At 35.3% G+C, this 23,239-nt stretch overlaps 1 protein-coding gene and 1 pseudogene across 19 annotated transcripts in view; both read right to left on the bottom strand.

The window, feature by feature from the left end:
* RIMS2 (regulating synaptic membrane exocytosis 2) overlaps positions 1–23,239 on the bottom strand; it is a 757,916-nt gene that overhangs the window by 48,092 nt on the left and 686,585 nt on the right. The gene's annotated exons all lie outside the window — the stretch shown is intronic.
* LOC143688935 (uncharacterized) lies at positions 17,359–19,473 on the bottom strand (annotated as a pseudogene).

The raw sequence follows: 23,239 nt of genomic DNA, 5'->3' as shown, positions 1-23,239 counted from the left end.
TCCCTTGCTTTCCCTTCTTTTATTTTATTACTATATTCTTCCTACAGATGTTTTGAATACCTATAATGTGTTAGACATTATGATAGGTTCTGGAGAATCAAAGATCTACATAAGAGACTAGTTCCAATATAGCTCACAGTCTAGTTGATGCAGAATTATGAAGCAGATATTTTTCTTTGTTAAGTGATAAAATGAGGGTGTGAATAAAAATCACAGATTTGGAAGCAACTAAACCCATCTAGTATATTGTGACTCTTTTTGAATTCTAAGAAAATATGGCCTCTTTTACCAAGGATCCTGATATTTTCTTTTGTTTTCATCAATAGTTCCTTGTTGTTCAAACAAGTGCAGGAGGGTAGTAACCAGAATAACCCTGAAAAAAGATTTCTGAAAATGTCCAGATATTTGAAGCTTTCCAACTACTCCAGTTTTTTCTACAATAGTTTTAGGATGTGTTCATAAGAAAGCATCTTACCTTCTTGAAAGTATTAAATTTGACAAATATAGTTTTTGTATTTGGCTTCTTGTGTTGGGTTCATGGAATTTCAGATACATTTAAATATCTTTTTATTATATCTCATCTTCTGCGTATGTTTTTGTTGAAGATGTAATATTTTCTGATATTCCAGTCTTAAATTGCATATCTTTGAGTCTTATGTTTCCCTTTACAATTATATTTATCTCTTCATATTGAAAGGTCAGGTCTTTCTTAGTTTTTTTTAACTCACTGGACTACCTTGGGTAGTTTAATAGTTCCCTGGCTAACCAATAATTAATAACAGTTTCTGTTATTAGTTCTAACAAATAACTGGATATCTTTCCACATTGTGTTTTGCAGAAGAAGGAAGAGGTAAGCAGAAGAAAGGAAATTATAAAGATTAGAGTGGAGATAAATGAAAAAGAGAATTAAAAAGCAACAGAGAAACTAAAAGAAATAAAATGCATCCAAATTGAATAGAAGAAGTAAAATTTTCACTATTTGCAGATGACATGATCCTACATATACAAAGTCCTGAAAAATCCACAACAAATCTACTGAAGTTAATAAATTCAGCAAAATGGAGAGGTATGAGGTCAACATATAAAAATCAGCAATGTTTCCATGCACTAGTAATGAACAATCTGAAGAGGAAATCATGAAAAAAAATCCACTTACAGTAACTATTAAAATGAGCAAATATCTGGGAACAAAGTTAATCAAAGATTCAAAGAACCTGAACACAGAAAACTAAAAAAAAAAAAAGATGACAAAATAAATGGAATGACATTCCATGGTCACAGATTAGAAATTAAATATTTCTAAGATGTCAGTTCTACCCAAAGCGATTTACATATCCAATACAATTCCAATCTAAATTCCTGTAGCCACCTTTACATAAATGTAAAAGCCAATTATCAAATGCGTATGGAAGGGTAAGGGGCCCTGAATAGCCAACATCACCTTGAGAAAGAAATATGAAGTTGGAGGACTCATACTTCCTGATCTTAAAACTTATTTCAAAGTTACGGTAATCAAAACAGCATGGTATAGCACAAGAACAAACATATTCCAATGGAATCAAGTGGAGAGTTCAGAAATAAACCCTTATATGTATGACCAAAACAAACGAAAGAAGATGGACTCTTATCTCACACCATATACAAACACCAATTCCAAGTGGATCTAATATGTAAATACATAAAACCAAATCTGTAAAACTCCTAGAAGAAAACATAGGGAAGTATCTTCAGGATCTTTTGTTAGGCAATGGTTTCTTAGACTTTACATCAAAAGGAAAAAGAACAGAAAGAAAAAAGATATATGGCACTTCATCAAAAAGAAAACCTTTGTGCATAAAAGGACTTCCACCTGAAAGTAAAAAGACAACCTGAAGAAGGGAAGAAAATATTTGGAAACCATATATCAGATGAAGGTTTAATACAAAGCCTATACAAAGAAATCCTACAACTCAACAACAAAAAGACGAACAACCCAATTAAAATGGGCAAAAAATTGAATAAAAATGTCTTCAAATAAGATATACAAATGGCCAAAAAAAGAAAAACCAGATAAAAATATGCTCAACATTATTTGTCATAAGGGAAATATAATTTAAAACCATAATAAGGAGCTCGTGGTGGGAAGATGGTGGGATAGAGAGCTCCAGGACTCAGTCTTTCCATCAGAACAACTATTAAACAGGCAGGAATGTCTGAAACAACTATTTTGAAACTCCAGAGGCTAGAAGACACTACATTATCCAGGAAATGCGGGAGGAAGAGGCTGATAAATTATGGTAAAAAACAGTAAATTGCTCTCTCCACACAGTGACTAATGGCATCCATCCTGCTCTCTCATGGTAGGCCACCTCTCCCCCAATACCAGGGGTAGGCATGGCCTATTACTGGTCACAGTTTTTGATTAGTGACTTCAGCTCACTGGGAACCCAGCTCTGAGGGTGGCCATTGTTTCAACCTGCCCTGGACAAAGGCAACAGTGGCCTTTACTTTAACCCATCCCCAACAAAGACTGTGGCAAAGGAGACTTGAAGATGCTATGCTTCCTCAGGGCTGTGGGGGACAGTTAGTTGAAGGGGTGCATTTGCTGGGCATGTCAAGAAAGCTCAGCTTTGAGGAGTCATGAAAGAAGATCTTGGAGTTCTTCCTGATTTCCTCTATAGGGCACTTTGGAACTGATCTGCTTCCCCTTTGTGGGTCCCTGGTCTTATTTTGGCTGAGAAAAACTGACTTTGGAAACTTCTCTCTGGCATGGCCCTCCTCCCAGAATTTGCCTTCCAGGTAGAACCAGCTTGAAACAATGAAAGGAGTCTAAGAAACTGCAGAGGTATAAGACATACAAAAACTAAATAGCAAAATGGCAGAAGTCTTGCATTATTAGTAGTGACTAATACTAATAATCTATTTACATGGATTATTAAATGGATTAAATGGATTAAACTCTCCAGTTAAAAGGCAGAGATTGGCAGAATGGATAGAAAAGCATGATCCAACTATATGCTGTCTGCAAGAGATTTACCTTAAATTCAAAGATACGTGTAGGTTGAAATGGAAAGGATAGAAAAAATATATACCATGCAAATCGTAACAAAAAAGAGCTAGTCCATGCTATATACTAATATACTAATATCAGATAAAATAGACTTTAAGTAAAAAATATTATGAAGGACAAAGATGGTCATTATACTGATAGAGAGGACAATGCAAGAAGATATAACAATTATAAATATATATGCACCTAAGAGCAGAAACCCCAAATACATGAAACAAATACTGACAGATTTGAAGAAAGAAATGGACAGTTCTACATTAATAGTAGGAAACTTTAATACACCACTCTCTATAATGGATAGAACATCTAGCAGAAGATCGGTAGGGAAATATAAGACATTAATGACACTCTAAACCAACTAGACCTGACAGACATATATAGAACACTTCAATCCAAAAAACCAGAATATACATTCTTCTTGAGTGCACATGATTCATTATCCAGGATAGATCTATGTTAGGTAACAAAATGAGTCTCAATAAATTCAATAATATTTAAATGATACAATGTATATTCCTTGACCACAATGGAATAAAGATAGATATCAAAAACAGGGAGAAACGGAAAATCCACAAACATGTGAAAAGTAAACAGCATACTCTTAAACAACCAATGTGTTAAAGAAGAAATCACAAGGGAAATTGGGAAATATCTTGAGGGGAATGGAAAATAAACTACAAAATACCAAAATTTATGGGATGCAGCATAGACAGTGAGAGAGAACTTCATAGCCCTAAATATATTCATTTAAAAAAGAAGAAAGATTTCAAATCAGAGTCCTACCCTAAAACTGGAAGAACTAGAAAAAGAAGAGCAAACTAAACCCAAAGAACACAAAGAAGGCAATAACAAAGATTAGAGCAGAAATCAATGAAATAGAGAATAACAAAACAATAGAGAGAATCAACAAAATCATAAGTTGGTTCTTTGAGAAGGTCAATAAAATAGACAAATCTTTAGCTAGACTGACAAATAAAAAGGGGAGAGGGAATGATATCAGAAATGAAAAGGGGGACATTACTACCAACCCTGCTGAAATAAAAAGGACTACAGAAGATATTATGAACAATTGTATGCCATTAAAATAGATAACCTAAATGAAATGAATAAATTCTTAGAAACATGCAAACCACCTGCATTGACTCAAAAACAAATAGAAGATCTCAACAAAGCAATTACTGGTAAAGAGATTGAATCAGAAATAAAAAAGCTCCCAACAAAGTAGAGTCTAGGACCAGATGACTTCTTTGGGGAATTCAACCAAACATTCCAAGAAGAATTAACACCAATTCTGCTTGAATTCTTCCAAAAATTGAAGAGGAGGGAACACCCCGTAATTCATTCTAAGAGGCCAACATCACCCTCATATCAAAACCAGATAAAGATACCACAAGAAAAAATTTAAACCAATATCGCTTATGAATATAGATGTCAAGTCCTTAACAAAATACTAGAAAACAGCATATTAAAAGATATTATACACCATGATCAAGGAGGATTTATCCATCTTATACAATGTTGGTTCTATATAAGAAAGTCTACTAATGTAATACACCACATTAGCACAATGAAGGTGAAAAAAACCCCACATGATCATCTCAGTTGATGCAGAAAAGGCATTTGACAAAGTCCAGCACTGCTTCTTGATAAAAGCGTTCAGACAACCAGGAATAGAAGGAAAATTCCCCAACAAAATAAAGGGCATATATGAGAAACTTACAGCTAATGTTCTATGTAATAGTGAAAGACTGAAAGCCTTCCCTCTAAGATCATATAGAAGATAAAGGATGCCCACTTTCACCACCATTATTAAACATTGTACTGGAAATTCTTGCCAGAGCAATTAGGCAAGAATTAAAAATAGAAGGCATCCACATTGGGAAGGAAGAAGGAAAGCAAAACTTTCCCTATTTGCAGATGACATGATTACTATGTAGAAAATTCTGAAAAATCCACAACAAAGCTCCTTGAGCTAATAAAAGACTTCAGAAGTGGCAGGGTATAAGATCATCATCCAAAAAATTCTGCAGTGTTTATATACACAAGCAATGAACAAATTGGAAGAAGAAATCAATACAAATTCCATTCACAATAACAAGTAAAGACTCAAATATCTAGGAATAAATCTAACCAAAGATATAAAGGACTTGTACACAGAAAACTACAAAATATTGCTAAAATAAATCAAAGAAGACCCATATAAATGAAGGACTTGCCGGATTCATGGACAGGAAGACTAGATATCATTAAAATACCAATCCAACCCAAAATAATTTACAGATTCAACACAATCCCAATAAAAATTATTTCACTGCAGAAACAGAAAAGCTAATCAACAAATTTATATGGGAGGGTAAGGGGCCCCAAATTGCTAAAGTTATCCTGAAAAAGAAGAACAAAGTTGGAGGACTCACACTTTCTTATCTTAAAAGTTACTACAAAAAGCAGCAGTTAAAACAGCATGGTACTGACACAAGGACAGATATACAGTCAATGTAATTGAACTGAGAGGTCAGAAATCAGCCCTCACATTTATGGCCAACTGATTTTTGACAAGGGTGCAAAGCCCACTCAATTGGGAGAAAATAGTCTCTTCAACAGGAGGTGCCAGGAAAACTGGATCTTGATTTGCAAACTGGACCCCTACCTCACATCTTATACAAAAATCAACTCAAAATGGATAAAAAAAACTTAAATATGAGAGGCAGTACTATCAAACTTCTAGAAGAAAATGTAGAAAAGCATTCTTTAGCACCTTGTGTTAGGCAATGGTTTCTTAGCCTTTACATCCAAAGCACAAGCAACAAAAGGAAAAATAGATGAATGGGTCCTCATCAAAATGAAAGACTTTTGGACCTCAAAGGACTTTATCATGAAAGTAAAATGACAACCAACACAATGGGAGAAATAATTGGAAACAACATATCTGATAAAAGTTTAATATACAGAATACAAAAAGAAATCCTTCAACTTAACAACAAAAAGACCAACAAGCCAATTAAAAAATTGGCAAAGGAGTTCAATAGGGATCTCTCTATAGAAAATATACATATGTTCAGAAAACAGAAAGGAACAAACTCAGCATTATTAGTCATCAGGGAAAAGCAGATCAAAACCATTTTGAGATATCATTTCACACTCATTAGAATGGCTGCTATTTTTAAAAAGTAGAACATAAGTGTTGGAAAGGCTACTGAAAAATATGAACAATCATTCATTGCTGGTGACAATGTAAAATGGTGCAACTGCTGTGGAAGATAGTTTGGCTATTCCTTAGAAAGCTAAGTATAGAACTACTATATGACCCCAAATCCCATTTCTGGGCATATTCAAAAGAATTGAAAGCAGGGGCTCGAACAGATATTTGCATACCAACGTTCATAAAAGCATTATTCAGTGTCCATCAAGTGATGAATGGAAACTAAAATATGATATATATATATACAACGGAATATCATTCAGCTGTAGAAAGGAAATCCTGATACATGTGGTGACAGAGGTGAACACTGAAGACTTTTTGTTGAGTGAAATGAGCCTCAACAAAGGGCAAATATTGTATGAGCTCACTGATTTGAAATAATCAGAGTAAGCAAACTCATAGAGTTAGAATCTAGAATATGTCACCAGGGTGACAGGGTGGGGATAGGGAATGGGAAGTTAAGGCTTAATATGTACAGGATTACTATTTGGAATGATTCAAATGGTAGCACAACAGTGTGAACATATTTAATAGCACTAAAATATATATCTGAATGTGACTAAAAGCAGAAATGTTAGATTGTATTTTATAGTAACAGAATACTAAATTAAAAAAAAAATCTATGGGACTACCCTACACAAACAGTGAACGCTAAGTTAAAATGTGGACTATAGTTGGTAGTACAATTATAATAATGAACTAACATCAATTGTAAGAAATGTTTCACACCAATGCAAGGTGTTAATAATAGGGAGGTATATGGTCCTGTAAATCCACAATTTCTCTAATTAAAAAAAAAAAACACAAAAAAACCCATAATGAAATACTATTATGTATTCATACCCACTAGAATGACTACTATTTAAAAAACTGAAAATAAGAATTGGAGAGGATATGGAGAAATAGAAATACTCATTCATTGCTGGTGAGCCAGTTTTAAATCAGCCTTCAGCCTCCGTCCCTACTTTGTAAAGGAATACAGACTGCCTGGAAGCTAGACATCCTTACTCATCCCAACAGCCTATCCACACTCAGGAGACACTATGGCACAGTTGCTAATGCTGTGGATTCTGGAATCAGACAGATTTGGGTATATCCCAGCCCTTACAATCCTAGCTGTATGACTTTGAGATATTATTGAATATCTCAGCATCAGTTTTTTTTCATCTGTAAATTGGAGATAATAATAGTGATCACCTTATAGGCTTGTTAGGAGAATGATCTCATTTATAGTGAATATGAAGACCTTAGTACAATGCACGGTAATAGTTACTACTCAGAAAATGCTGATATTATTATTGTTATCATTAATCTTTTTAAATTGTCTTGAATGGAGATTTTAATGTCTGATTTCATCACAACTAACCCAAGGCAACATTTTCCATGATAAACATGTAGAGAATTCAGACCAGGCAGAAATTAATAAAATTTAAGATGCTAATATTATTTCCAACTGCAAGAATAAAAACAACTCAATAGCCCTCTTCCATGATGAAATCAATTTTGACTATTACAGAAACCAAATGAATTGTGATACACCCTAAAATTTTATGCTGCTATGGAATATTAATAAGTCTTTATTATACAGTATTTTCTGTTCTTCATAATAGAAATAAGTGGCTCTCAATTTTGAGTGTGCCTGAGAATCAGTGGGGGAGTCAATTAAATTGAATATTCTAGGATCCTACTCCAGGATTTTTATCCACATATCCAGGAATCTGTATTTTAAATATCACCCTAAGTGACTGCCAGTACAGATGGACTTAGCAATATAAATTGATGAACACTGGTATAGATATTTCCTAATTTCTAAGACCTCATGAACATGAATTTCTTCTTCATGTACAAAGAAAGATGGAGAAGCAGTAAGCCACATATATTAATGTACACTCAGGTACTTAGCCAATCACACAAATCAACATCTTATAACAATACATTATGAAAGTTATTTGGTATGTTGGTTGTTGACAGCTTAGAATACATTTTCCCCTAAGCAATGAAGTACATCAAAAGGTGATTCCTTTCTGAGGTCAAATATTTAAGTATAAAGTAGTTAAATTATAATTCTAATGGTTTTGTTCTGAATCTTGAAAGAGGGAATTAAGTAGTTTAAGAGGCAGACAGAGGGAAGAGGAAGAGGAGAAAGAAAAGAGGAAAAAAGAGCAGATGGTTTACTTCCCTATTCTAGGCACAAAAGCAATTCTAAAAATCTTTAAAATGGGGAATATGCATATGTTTCTCATACTTAATAAACTCTGTGCATTACTCTCTTATCTCCCTACATTTCTGCACCTCCAGAAAGGCTTGAAGGGTGTGCTCGGTCTCTCACTTTAGAATCTCCCCAAGGCTTTTAGCTCAAAGTCTTCAGAAATTCCAAAATCATAAGCACCATACAATCCCTCCTAAGGACCATTATTCCCAAACTGTGTTACTCTAAATATTCGCAAATATTCTTATATGTATTTAAATTTTATTAACACTGCCCATAGAAATTCATCACTAGGCTGTGTGCAACATTCCTCTGAAGCAGAGGGAGAACACCACACACAAACATTGCACAGTAACGTAAGAGTATCATGTTAGACAAGATTGATTCTTGATGAAGTAAAACCAAGTGTGACAAAGCAACCATCTTAAAGTGATTAATTGCAGTTGTAGGACATAAGTTTATCATGTAGCTTGCATTATTTCATGACTATAACGAGGATATTACAGAATATATTGTTACATAGTTGGTTTGAAACTGTTATGTACCTCCGAAAAGCCATGGTCTTTTAATCCAATCTTGTGTCAGCAGACCATTGTGGGTGGGAACTTTAGATTAGGTTGTTTCCATGGAGATGTGACCCTGCCCAGTCAAGGTGGGTCTTAATCAGCTCATTGGAGTCCTTTAAGAGGAAACATTTTGGAGAAAGCTCAGACGCAGAAGTTTGGAGATACCGAAGGAAAATGCCCCAGGAGATGCCAGAAGCTGAAAGAACTGGTTGAAACCTGAAACTGGGAGAGGATAGCAGACACTGCCATGTCTGGGGCTCATAAAGTATAAATATGTAATTTCTTCCCATGTGACAGAGGAACACGGATGCCAACTGCCTTCCCTTTGAGAAGGTATCCTTTTGTTGGTGCTTGAACGTGGACATTTTCATGGCCTTAGAACTATAACTTGTAATTTAATAAATTCCCTTTGTAAAAGCCAATCTATTTCTGGTATATTGCATTTTGGCAGCTTTAGCAAACTAAAACATACGAATTTACAAAAGTTCAGAGTATTCCCCTAACATGGTATATATAGACAGGTTCTGTATTTTTTAATATCACAGTGTTATTTTATTAGGGTAAATCTATATTCTAATTTCTCATATTCCCCAATAATGTCCCTTTGAGTTTTTCCCTCCTCCCTAGCTAGATCCCATCCAGGATCATGTACTGCATTTAATTGTCATTAGCTCTTTAGTTGCTTTCTTGTTTTAATGTGGGAATATATATACAATACAGATTTTCCCATAATAACCAACCACTCTCAAGTTTATCTTTCAGTAGGATTAATAACATTCACAATATTGCAGTCCCCTTATCACCTTCCATTACTAAAACTTCCCCATCTCCCCAAACAGAAACCCTACACACATTATGCATTAACTCCTCTTTCTCCACAAGCATGCATATTGCTCTGACATTTTCATTGTAGTTACCATGGGCCTTACATTTAACATCCTGAATCTATAACAAGTTAGTTTGCTTTGATACCACCTTAATTTCAATAATAAATACAAATTATGTCCCTATGTGCCTATTTCCTCCTGCCTTTATATAGTTCTTGTCACAAATTACATATTTATACTTTATGAGTCCCAAATCACCAATCTTGCATTTGTCTCGCAGATCTTGCAGTAAATAAAAACTGGAGTTACAAACCAAAATTACAATACTACTAGTATTTACATTAAACCAAGTTATTACTCTAGTAGATTTTATTTCTTCATATGACTTCAATCTAATGTCTAATGCCTTTTCTTTCTACTTGTATAACTCTCATTACCATCACTTATAGGACCAGTCTAGTGGTGGCAAAAAACTTTAGGTTTTGTATATCTGGATACATCTCATTGAAAGACAATTTTGCCAAATATAGAATTGTTGGTTGACTTTTTTTTTATTTTTAGCACTTTAAGTATTTCATCCCACTGTCTTCTTGCATCCATGATTTCTGATGAGAAATTGGCACGCAATCTTTTTTAGGTTCCCTTTTACATGACATGTTGCTTCTTGCTTGCAGCTTTCAGAATTCTCTCAAATATCTTTGGCATTTGACAGTCTGATTATAATATGCCACAGTGTGGGTCTGTATCGTGTTTGGAGTTCATTACACCTCTTGGATGTGTATTTCATTAAATGTGGGAAGTTTTCAGCCATTATTTCTTTGAACATTCTCCGCCCCTTTCTTTCTTTCTTCTCCTTCTAGGACACCCACAATGCATATGTTGGTAAGCTCGATGATGTCCATGGCCTCCTCAGGCTTTATTCACATTTCTTCTTTCATCTTTTTGCTCCTCAGATGGAATGTTTTCAATTGTCTTACCTTTGAGTTCACTGATGCTTTCTTTTGTCAGCTCCAATCTGCTACTGATCACTTCTAGGGAATTTTTATTTCTGTTATGGGGATCTTCAGCTTTGTTCAATTTCTTTTCATAATTTCCATCTCTCCATTGATAGTCAGATTTCCTTCACTTCTCTTTCCATGTTTTATTCCTTCCTATCTTTGAGCATATTTAGGACCAGTTTTTAAAATTCTTTGTCTGGTATGTCCTGGGGCTAGTCCTCCTCATTGATGATTTCTAATGCTTTAATCTTCTCCTTTGCCTGAGCCATAGTTTCCTGCTAATGAAATGTTTTGTAATCTTTTATTGAAACCTGGACATTTTGATATTTAATGTGTTACTGTTAAAATTTAGACTCTACGGCAGTTTATTTTTATTATGAGAATATTTTGAGAATTTTATGATCTTCTGGGACATAAAAACCCTAGGAATTGTTACTAAATTAGTGTTGGGAAGCACTGATCTACTGAGCAACTTAAGATTCCAGTAAATTTAAGCACAAGTTTCACAAGTTTATTATTTTAAACCCATGTCATATAATAAAAAAGTATAATACAGAATAAATATATCTAATTATATTCTTGAAATTATTTCATAATCTTAATTATTATGCTGGGATTAAACTTGTTTTTTGTTCCAGTACACATTTGCAAAGTTTTAAGATAAAAATGACTATTGAACCTGGTACCAACCCAGATTTAAAAGTACTTATGGTAAATGTTCCATCTTTTCGATTTCCAGACTCTGTGCAGTCATCTTAGCCTTCATTATCTAGTGTCTGGACATTGTCAAAGCCCACTCATCAGCATTCCTGCCTGGTCCCTCCCATTCAGTTTATCCTGGATGTTGCTACCAGGTTCATTTTCCTGGAATAGATTTTTTTTTTTATTACCAAGTCTCCTTGTAAAGGAAAATAACAAATTAATAAACTCTTGGTGAGTTGATGGGACAAGGTCTAATCTACTGATCTTGGAATTCAGGGCTTCCAACTAAGTGACCTTGTCAATTTTATTCCCTGTGTCTCAAACACATTCAGCTTTACTTACATCTAGCTACTTTCTCCACTTCCATCCCTTTTTGATTCTCATTTGTTATTTCATACGTTCCCATTATTTGGGTCCATTGGTAGGGTATGAATGTGTCTTGCTATTCAAAGTCTCCTATCTGCTATTCCTGAGATAAGACCTATCCTGACCATCCAGACCTGGGGCTGGAAGCTATTCGAGTCTTCACACTCTAAGCATCTGGGCCCTCTGAATTATGATACAGTTTCTAGTATGGTTCTGCATATTGCCATTTCTAGAAAGGAGACATTTTTTACCTGTCCTTCCCTGCATTTTCACCAATTAGAGCTCAGGATCATCACAGTCTTTGTATAGAATACTTTAGACTACAAGTTATGGTCCTCTGGAAAGGGAAATAAGCTTGCTAGATTATCCAGCAACATCCAGTCCAAATTTCCTCCCCTTCCTTCCTCCCAACTCTAGGCTTGTGAATTCAGAATCCCAGCAGCCTTGCAAATACGGAGCTATTCAAGACACTACTATGAGGTGGTGAAAGAGCTCTCCTGCATCTTTTCTTATTGACATATTGCCCATCCTTCAAGAGTCTATTGAATTCCACTTACTCTATGAGTCCCTTGGACTATAGTGATGACCACCTACTCTGAAATCCCATTATCTGCATTACTTTTTGGATTCTATCATAGTCTACCTGTATTATTATTGAGGTTTCTTATTCAACTGTAGGATCTTACTACTGTATTTCTTTACTTGAAAGTTCCAGCGGCAGTAAAACTTTATCCTAAATTCAAATGTATTAACTTCTCTACTAAACTTGTTCCTAATTCGGTGTCTTTCTCTTAGTAGGTGATAGCACCAACCATTTATTCAGTCATCAAGGTAGAAAACTAGGAGTCATCCTTGACTTGTTCTTCCTTGTCTCCCAACCATATACAATAAATTACTCAATTCTTACTTATGCCTTCTGAATATCTTTCAAATCGCTTCTTTCTTTTCCACCCCTAGTGTAGGACTTCACAATCTTTTTTCTATTTTATTGCAAAATGTTCTTCATCAGTCATCCTATCTTCAGTCTAAATGCTTTCAAATTCAGCTTTTACCAAGTCAGAATAATCTATCTAAAAAAGCAACTCAGACCATGTTAAAAATTGTTCAGTGGCCTTCCATCAAAGTACAAACTCTTTCCCTTGGCCTAAAAGGCATGCCTACCTAATCATGTTTAACTCCTGCTTCTTCCTGTCCTCATTCTAAGTGCGAGCAACACTAAATTGTATGAGTCATCCTGTTCATTTCAGGCTATCTCCTACTTCTCATACCTTTGTAAAGGTGGGGTGCCTGGAATGCCCTCCTCCTCCTTATTTTCGATCCTTCTTTCATACGCTCAAGTACATTCCTGTGAACTCCCAATCTTCTCAGGTTAAACTAGATGTTCTTTCTCTGAGATTCCATAGTATACTGAGCATGTCTCTTCTACATAGTATTAAAAACATGGTATAATTATTCATTCATTTGTTGATTTATCAAAATTGACTGAACACCTTTCATGTATCAGACATTTTTGTGCCATACACTAGATGTTCAATAAATGAATTTAGGTAATGAATGAGTGAATATATTTGATTGAACTTTTGGAGGAACATTACTATTTGTTTTATTTATCTGAATTTATTTCCTTTCATCTTCACATACCCACTTTATGTCTAATCCAGCATTTTATATGCAGTAAGAGTTTAAAAATGTTTTGATTTATTTATTTTTATTTCATCTTGATTTAAAGATTTTTTTTGAGAAAAAATTATTAATTATCATACTCTCACCATGAAGATTTTGAAGTATTACATGATAACACAATGTAAATAATGCCTAGAAATATCTGTATGTTCTGAAATCCTAACTGTTCATAACTGGTAATCTATTGGCTGGAAGCTTGCCTTCAAACTGAATTTTGGAGTCACAATGTCTGAAAGTTACAGAGGAAATCACATGAAATAAAGATTCAAGTACAAAATTGGAATATAAGAACATTTTGGAAATTTGAAAAAACAGAGAAAACTCTCATAATATGATATATGCTGTGGGTTCTTACTCTAAACAGCTGAACAATAAAGCGGCCACTGTGGAAAAGGCCATTTAAATATCTTTATTGCCTCCAGGTACCATGCTCATACTGCCTAGTGGATAAGAGATATCACTTACTAATATTAGCATAGTAGAAATTAGGAAGTCAGGGAAGTTGGAATATAGGGACCCTTATGCACTGTTGGTAAGAGTGGTCTGGAGCAGATAATTTGTTGTAGGAGCTGGTAGATCTTGGCCAATTAAATATACACTAAACAGTTTAATAAATCTATTTCTCGGTATATGTAGATACATGTAAAAGAAATTCTCACCCAGGCTCATAAGGAGAGATATAAGTATATTCATTTCAGTGTTATTTGTGGTGGCAGGAGTTGGAGTATATCTGGATGTCCAGCATTGGAGGAATAGAAAAGAAAAATGTAAATGTATACCATGGAGAACTATGCAAGAAATTAGAAATATAAGCCTAAATGTACACATAGATGCCCTGAAAACCATAATGCTCAATGAGAAAAGTAGAAGAGAAACACAAATTTAAAATGTATACACACATATATAATACAATAATGCACATTGTATAAGTACATATACACACTGAAGTACAGATTAAATAGATTAGAATAACAATATTAATAGATGGAGGGAGGAGAAGTGAATAAACGAGAGTAAATAAACAAAGAGAAACAGATTCTTCCCTGCATATACACCTGTGTAAACCCCTCTCTCTCTGTTTCTCTAAGAGCTACATTGTGCTGCCTGCTTTGACATTAACAGAAAACCAATGCATAGTGTGACTGTATGTTAAATGTCTTTTTAGAGGGGTTATAAGTCATGTGAGTAAAAGTGGATGCCAGGCGCTTGTCTTGTTCACTACAGCATCGTCAGCACCTTGTAGAGTGCTCACACACAATAGGCACTCAAGGACTATTTCCTGAAGGAATGAATGAACAAGTACATATTGGGCTGACTCATGCTTCAAGAAAGAAAACTAAAAAGTGAACTTAAGACCTTGAAAACAATTTCACATGAATCTTTCCATCATGGGAAACCGTTACGGGTTTCATTTCAAGAAAAATAAATTCTTACGTTTCACCAACATGAATTAAATAGAGAAACAATTTTTTTCAATATGATGCACATGTGGCACTAGCCAAACCACTTTTGTATTAGTTAATGACTTTTTTAGTGTGTGTGTGTGAGACTAAAGCAAAAAATGTTTACCTGGTACAAAATCTATACTCTGACTAGTGCACTTCCCAATACAACTCATGTAGATAGCTTGACTGAACACCATAAGCACCCGGAACCCTGGGTAGGACATGAGACCCCATTGGCCCGTCCAGAGTGATGCCCCGATGAATCCCAGAGTGACCCGATCAGTGAGTGGAAAAGCACCCACAAAGTCCCCCTCGGGGAATGGTGAGAACCTCCCCAAGTTGAACTCCTGACACTCCCACAAGCAGTGTGGACAACCAAAGCCGAGCCCCCAGTCTTGGGGTCCCTCCACACGAAACCCAACCTCACAAAGGATAGGTCAAGCCCACCCAAAATTAGGCCTAAGAGTCACCACCAAGAGAGCCTCCCCTGTTGCTCAGATGTGGCCTCTCTCTCCAGCCAACACAACAAGCAAACTCACCACCCTCCCCCTGCCCACACGGGACACGACCCCCAGAGGTGCAGACCCTTCCAGCAATGTGGGACAGAAATCCCAGAATGAGCTGAGATTCAGCATCAAGGGATTGAGAAAAACCCCAGAATGAGCTGAGACTTAGTGCCAAGGGACCGAGAAAACACTCTGGATCAAAAGGGGGAAGAGTGAAACGAGGCAAAGCGTCAGTGGCTGAGAGACTCCAAACAGAGTCGAGAGGCTATCCTGGAGGCCACTGCCACGCACCAAGCAGACACCACCCTGTCACCCAAGATGCAACGGAGAGGCCGGAGGGAACTGCACGAAAACGCAGAGCTGTGCCCCAGCAGCCGTGCCCGCTGACGATGACTGAACAACGACATAGCTGTCACAATGCGAATGTGTGACCGCGAAAACCCCGTGTCCGACGCTGCTCCCATCCACCCTGTCAACAGACGAGCAGAACACACGGAAAAAAACAATAGGGGGAACAAATGTCAAAACAAATCCAGTTTGAGATGCTAGTGATCAATGAAAGGAAGGGGCAAGGGTCACGGTATGTACCAATTTCTTTCTGTTTTCGTTTCATTTCTTTCTCTGAATAGACGCAAACGCTCCAAGAAATGACCATGACGACGAACACGCAACCACGTGATGACACTGAGAATCACGGAACATACATGCAGAACGGAAGGATCGAAATACGAATGCCTGCATTTTCGTCGTGTTTTTTGGTATTTAAAAAAAAAATAAAAAGATTTAAACGTAATAAAATAAAAAAGAAAACGTAATAAAATAAAAAAAGAAATGTCGTAGGATTGGTATGGGAGAAGAATGCAGCAAATGGAAAAGCAAGCCCTAGAATATCAATCCAAGATAATTTGAAAGATATTTAGCATGATTTCCCAGTGTTCTTAAAATATGAAACTAAAATATTTTCTATGTTAATTAAAAAATTGCCTAAACAAAGATGTTAATGCAAAATATGCAATGTGAGCATCAGCATATACAAACATTCTCTTTCAATATGCTCTGTATTTTCTCAGTGGAGTGAGAGATTTTTGAATGATTAAGGAAAAATAGCAAAATTAAGAGATAGGGAAGGTTTTTATATTTGTTGACTAATTGGGTAGACTATCTATTTCATATATCTTCTAATTGAAATTTATAAATCTTCATGTTTCCTAAAGGCATGGTATCTTTTGCGAGAAATAGCAACGTAATGTGGATTATCAGGAACTTTTAGTGTCCTATAAAGTTGGGTGTGGGCAATGACAGAGATGCTTTCAGGATATAATCCCATAAATTTCATTTTCATTGTAATGAGAAAACAATTTATGCATGTGTGTGAGAATGCTCATCCAATTATCAGGTTGACATCACTACGGTTGGAGTGGTTGGACTTTAAATTCTTCTAGATGGGATGCACTGAGGAGAGGGCAGCATCAGTCTGGAGTCTTCCTGTTGGAACTCAGGCCTGTGTCTGTCCAGGAGGAGGCTGTAGGAAGATTTGGGTTGGAGTCATATGTGCTTGCCAATCTGTCAAGGACATGACGGAATGTCTCAGGGATAGTTCCAATTTGAAAAAGCATGAGCTGAAATGGGACAAGGAAATATTTTCCACTATAGGCATAATTGGTAAAATTTGAAAAAAATTTGAAAATCTGTGGATTGGATCATAATATGGAAACTATTTTGTTTCCTTAATTGGGCTTGTGTGGTTCCCTGGGGAAGTGTTCCTGTTTTGAGGAAACATACACTGGTATTTTGTGTTAAGGGGTAAATGTAGTGAAGCTATAACCATTGGGAATTTGAACAGACCAGGTGTTCTTTACATTGTTATTACAATTTTATAGAGACTAAACTCTACATAAATCCATGTTAGCCAGTTTGGATACTAAGTTTGAATTTAATTAAGGAGGTAGTGAGTGAATATTGTATGAATAGCCACTTTGTACTCAGTGTTATGAATGATTTTGTGATGCTGTGGAAACAGTACTATGTTTGTATTCAATTTTTGCACATGAGCTCCTTCAACTGGGAATGCTGAAGACTGTCCTTTAGCCCAGGCTGAATGCTATGGAGAAAGGCTCTTACTTGTCTCTGGTTGAAACACTGAATAAAGGCTTTCCCACATAGGTGACATTCCTAAGGTTTCACTACAGTGTGAGTTCTCCTATGTTTTCTAAGGTTAGGATAATGGGTGAAGACTTTCTGACATTAATGACATTCATAAGTTTCTCTCCAGTGTGAGTTCTTTCATGTTTTCTCAGGTTAAAACTTTGAGTGAAGGCTTTTCCACATAGACGGCATTCATGGTTTCTCTTTTGTGTGAGTTTTTTCATGTTTTCTCAGGTGAGCACATTCATAGAAGGCCTTATCACATAGAAGACATACATAGAGTTTCTTTCCAGTGTGGTGTTTTCATGTTGTCTAAGGTTAGAGTAATTGGAGAAGACTTTACTACAGAGATAACATTTATAAGGCTTCTCTCCTTTGTGAATTCTCTCATGTAATTTAAGATAAGAACCAAGAGTGAAGCCTTTCCCACATAGATGGCATTCATATGGTTTCTCTCCAGTGTGAATCTTCTCATGTTGTCTAAGGAGAGAATAATAAGTGAAGACTTTCCCACATAGATGACATTCATATGGTTTCTCTCCAGTGTGAATTCTCCCATGTTGTTTAAGGGTAGAACATCGAGTGAAGGCTTTCCCACATAGATGACATTCATATGGTTTCTCTCCACTGTGAATCTTCTCATGTTGTCTAAGGAGAGAATAATAAGTGAAGACTTTCCCACATAGATGACATTCATATGGTTTCTCTCCAGTGTGAATTCTCCCATGTTGTTTAAGGGTAGAACATCGAGTGAAGGCTTTCCCACATAGATGACATTCATATGGTTTCTCTCCACTGTGAATCTTCTCATGTTGTCTAAGGAGAGAATAATAAGTGAAGACTTTCCCACATACATGACATTCATATGGTTTCTCTCCAGTGTGAATTCTCCCATGTATTTAAGGGTAGAACATCGAGTGAAGGCTTTCCCACATAGATGACATTCATATGGTTTCTTTCCAGTGTGAATGCTCTCATGTTGTCTAAGGCCAGAATATTGAGTGAAGGCTTTCCCACATAGATGGCATTCATAAGGTTTCTCTCCAGTGTGAACTCTCTCATGTTGTCTCAGTTTCTTTCCAATGTGAGCTCCATTATAAAGTGTATGGCCAGAGTTTTGAACAAAGGATTTCTCCATTGGATGACATTCATGTGACTTACTTCTAGTGTGAAAAGGCTTTTGCTGATTAAAAGATGATTGGTCATTGAGGGCTTTTTCAAGTAGATTGCTGAAGTAGGGTTTCCTTCCCTTGTGAGTTAATACATGTCTGGAATTGTGAGTACAATTTTCTGGCAATTCACTACATATATTGCCATTCTTTTGAGTGTGAGAATTCTGCTTCAATGACATGATGGTAGACATGTCTTTCCTGCAGATATGATACATGGATAACATTTCTTGTTTTTTAAGCCTACTTTCCCTGCCTGAATTCAGGCTTTGGAGCAATCCAATTCCTTCTTCCCACAGTTCCTCCCCTTGAACCAACTTTGAAGCTACATCTGATTTACAGACTTGATAATCCTTCTGAGAGTAGATGACTGACATTCTCCAGCATCACATTTCTGAACAGCTTCCTCTGGGATGTATCCAGCATGGCCCACTCTTCCTGAGTGAATTCTATAACTATGTCTTTCCACTTCACTAAGTCCAGTGGCTGCATTGTCAACAGTTCAGCTTACAACAGTCTTCCTCAGGGTTTACACTCACAACAAGATAAGCAGTGGATGTGGCCCAAGTACTCTCCAAGCTATCTAGTTAATGACTTTAAAGTGAAGGACATAAAGATTTTTATCCTCAGCCTTTTTACATAAAAAAGATAAAGAGAAACAACTGCTGAAATAGAAAGAAATGCTTTTCTCTTATAAAATTTAAAGCCCACATATAGTTTTCCTATAACAATTAGGTTTTATGCTTTCTTATGCAACTTCCTAGTCATAAATGCTATCAGCAAATTTTCCTTTAGAGTTTGCAATGTAACTCTAATATTAGAGTTAGATTGCTAATATTTTAGAAATAAAGGATAAGTACTTATCAATTTCACAAAGTACGCATCTTCACAGTTCTTTACTTAGCATTGTTTAATGGACTGACAGAGAATTACACTGAACTGAACAAAAGACCTTATACTTTCAACACAGATACTGTTGATACTTGCTTTTCATGTCACTTTCCTACTTGAATTCATGTCTCATTCACTGTTAACCTGGAATTGATAGAACTCTTACTAATGGAATACTTTGTCAAAACATGTAGCTTTTAACAGTATCAGTAGCCTAGCTTCCCTTTCCTTCTTCTTCTTCTTTTTTTATTTTGCTTATACATATTTTAGTAAAAAAACCTCACATTTTAAAATTAAAATTTGGCTTCATTCTTCTGTGAACAAACCATTTTCTATGAAAAATTGCTTCTTGGGAAATGAACTTATTTTCCAGGACATAGGATATTTACTTAAATAGAATTTTGCATTAGGACTACGTTGTTTACCTGTAAACTAAAGAAACTTTGTTGCACTGTTGGATTGCTTATTATTAACAGATGAGAAATAGACAAATACTGTTAATTAATACTAGCTAATTGATACTTAGACAATAGTTTCTTTGGAACAGCTAAAGCTTATAAATATCTCTTTTGGCTTTTAATCATGTGTAATTTTCAATGCACTTTTTTCTAAACCTCTTTATGTTTTGTCTTAAACTTAATTGTTTTTTTTGTTTGTTTGTTTTGCATAGGCTGGCACTGGAAATCAAACCTGGGTTTCCAGCATGGCAGGCAAGAATTCTGCCACTGAGCCACCGTCCCAATGCCCTCAATTGTTTTTTTTAGAAAAGTACAGAATTAACCTTAGTATGCATACAGTTTCACTTTATTAAATCTGACCTGACAAATTTGGGCCCTAATGCCGAGATATTTTAAATAGGTAAATTAGAAGATTATTTTCACCATAAAATTAACCTTTGGAAGATTATGCTGATCCATAAAATTGGGGATTTACAGTTGTATTGTGTGTAGGAGTCTATTCTTCAGAGGCAGAAGCAATCTTTATAAAACTAAGATTTTAAATGATAGGTTTAATTCTCAATGTGCCAAGAAGACAACCATAAATTGTCTAAACAGAGACATGTTTCAATCACAGATTAATTATTTTAGTAGTAAACAGTAAAAATTAGATCCTGATAAAAGAGAGAATCCAAGAAAAGCAGAAAGATGTAGGTAAACATTTCGTTTCCTTTGGTCCTTCTTCTTAAGAAACAATACTGCTGTTGTTCACTACTTCCTTTCCCTACTGCTCTCCATCTTAGAAGAGAAAGATATTAAACAAATTAAAATAGAAAGGAGGAAGAGTGAAAGTAACATTCCTTAAATCTTTAAGAAAACAAGATATTGGTGGAATAGGTCCTTAAAATAGTTGCAACCCAACTACCAAGAACATTACACCTGAAAATGTCAACTGCACCTTTCTTATTTTTGATGGTTTGAAATTATCTTTTTAATGACCCTTTCAACTTCATTATTTTATGATTCTCTGAAGCAAAGTGATTAAAGGGTTTTTTTTCTTTGTCATTAGGGATTCAGATTAAAAATTGGTTTGTTTAAAAATTTAATAATCAATACAAATTAAACACTATCAAAAAGTATAAATTTTGTAGCTATTATTTAGCAGTTTTTGGAAAATATGTATAATTTAAATGTGTGTGTGTATATAAATATATACACACACATTTATATATGTATATACACACATTATAACATATGTAAAAATACACACACACACACACACACACACATATATTTAAGTGCCTACATTTACTTGCTTTCCATGTTGCGATTCAGCCAGGACCTTTCAGGGTTTATGCTAAGATCTTCATTGATTTCATTCTTTCTGGTCTCCAGAGAAACGACAGGTTCAGTTCAACAGTAAGCAAGTATCAGAGGTAAAGGAAAGCACCTGAGTCTAGTTCTGCATTATCCCCAGATCAGGAAGATCTGACTTGATGACAAAGAGCTAATTAAAATTTAATCTCTACCAGAGACCTGCACATTTAGGTGCTGGGAAGTTCCAGTGCCAGAAGTTTTACCTATTTTAAAGAGAGAGAAAGTGCTCTTTTCTAGCTCCTTCTTCCCTGTCCCACTTTTGAAACTCTTTGGAGGCTTCTCTTCCTTTCTTTGATTCCCAAAGAAAGAGTTATCCTGTAGAATAACTCATAGAAAAATCTGGCTGCTATCTACTGGCCACTGTTCTTAAAATATTAAGAAGCCAATTCACAATTTATTTTTCAAATATAAAAACATAATTTAAAAGAGAGCAATTGAAGTGAAGGAGGACTGAGTGATTTGTAGAATGGGCAAGCTAATGGAAGAGTATGAGAAGCTAATATTTGTAATTCACAAAACCGGCTGTGCTCACTAGCAGAGTCCTAGTCCATACAGCTGCTACGTTTTTTTTTTTTTAAGACTATGCAAGACTATATAATTTTAAAGTAATATACATTTATTGTAGCAAACTTGGACAATACTGAAGAGTTTAGTGAAAATAAATCCCTATGTCCCTACTACCTGGATGAAATTACATTTTGGTATTTTTACTACCTATACATAAATATGAATGACAATTGTCATGCTTGATAATTTTGGTACTATTTTTTTTAATATTATGAGCTTTTTTCCATATATATATAGAGAGAGAGCAAAGTCTCATTTGGATACTGAATCTCGCCACAATGTCTAGCTACATGTTAGCTATTTCATTTCACATCTCTCATGTCAGGCATGCAGTTTATTTAATTTACTTGAAAGATTTTGAATGTCTCATGTAAACAAAATGCATACATCTTATTTATATTTGGTTATCTAGGATCCTATATAATGCCTGGCACATAATGGACGCTAGGTGTATCTTTATTATTAACTCCTTATGGACTGAATACATAGCAGTTAAAATTAACTTGCTGATTAAAAGAAAAATACTGACTTGAAAACTGGGAAACTGGAGAAAATTTTACCTCTGGATAGCTCTAGATCAAGAATTTGATAGATCAGCTCTATACTTAGATTATATTTTTAAACACACACACACGCATACATACCTTTCCTTCCTAAATAAACCACCAAAGTTCCATTTCTTTTATGAGATCTGCCTTGAGAAATGTTCTTAAGTTGATCTCTTCCTTCTGTGACTTTCATATCAACAGTAAACATGGTCCTACTGAGAAGATTTGTTAGGCTACATCCATTACCATCCTATAAACACTATAATTTGTGATGATTCTGACATCTCTTTATATTTGTAGCCCACACAAATCCTTTGAATTCTAGACAGATTTATCAGCTACCTCCCTCCTAGATCTATCAATAGGCATTTCAAAACCATCATTCTTAACATGGAAATAGTAATTTCTCTCGTTACCTGCTGATCTCTCTGCATTTCCTATTTTGATGAATGCTTCTACCATCAAACCTGTTACATAAGTCTCAAATATAGAAAGTTTTTAATACTCCCCCCTCACTTTCACTTATTACTTCTGAGGTCTATAGTCTATTTTTGC

This window comes from Tamandua tetradactyla, chromosome 6 (assembly GCF_023851605.1).
Source record: "Tamandua tetradactyla isolate mTamTet1 chromosome 6, mTamTet1.pri, whole genome shotgun sequence".
Taxonomy (NCBI): Eukaryota; Metazoa; Chordata; class Mammalia; order Pilosa; family Myrmecophagidae; genus Tamandua; species Tamandua tetradactyla.
Note: the sequence above shows the minus strand (reverse complement) of the source record. Positions and strands in the feature narration are given on the sequence as shown.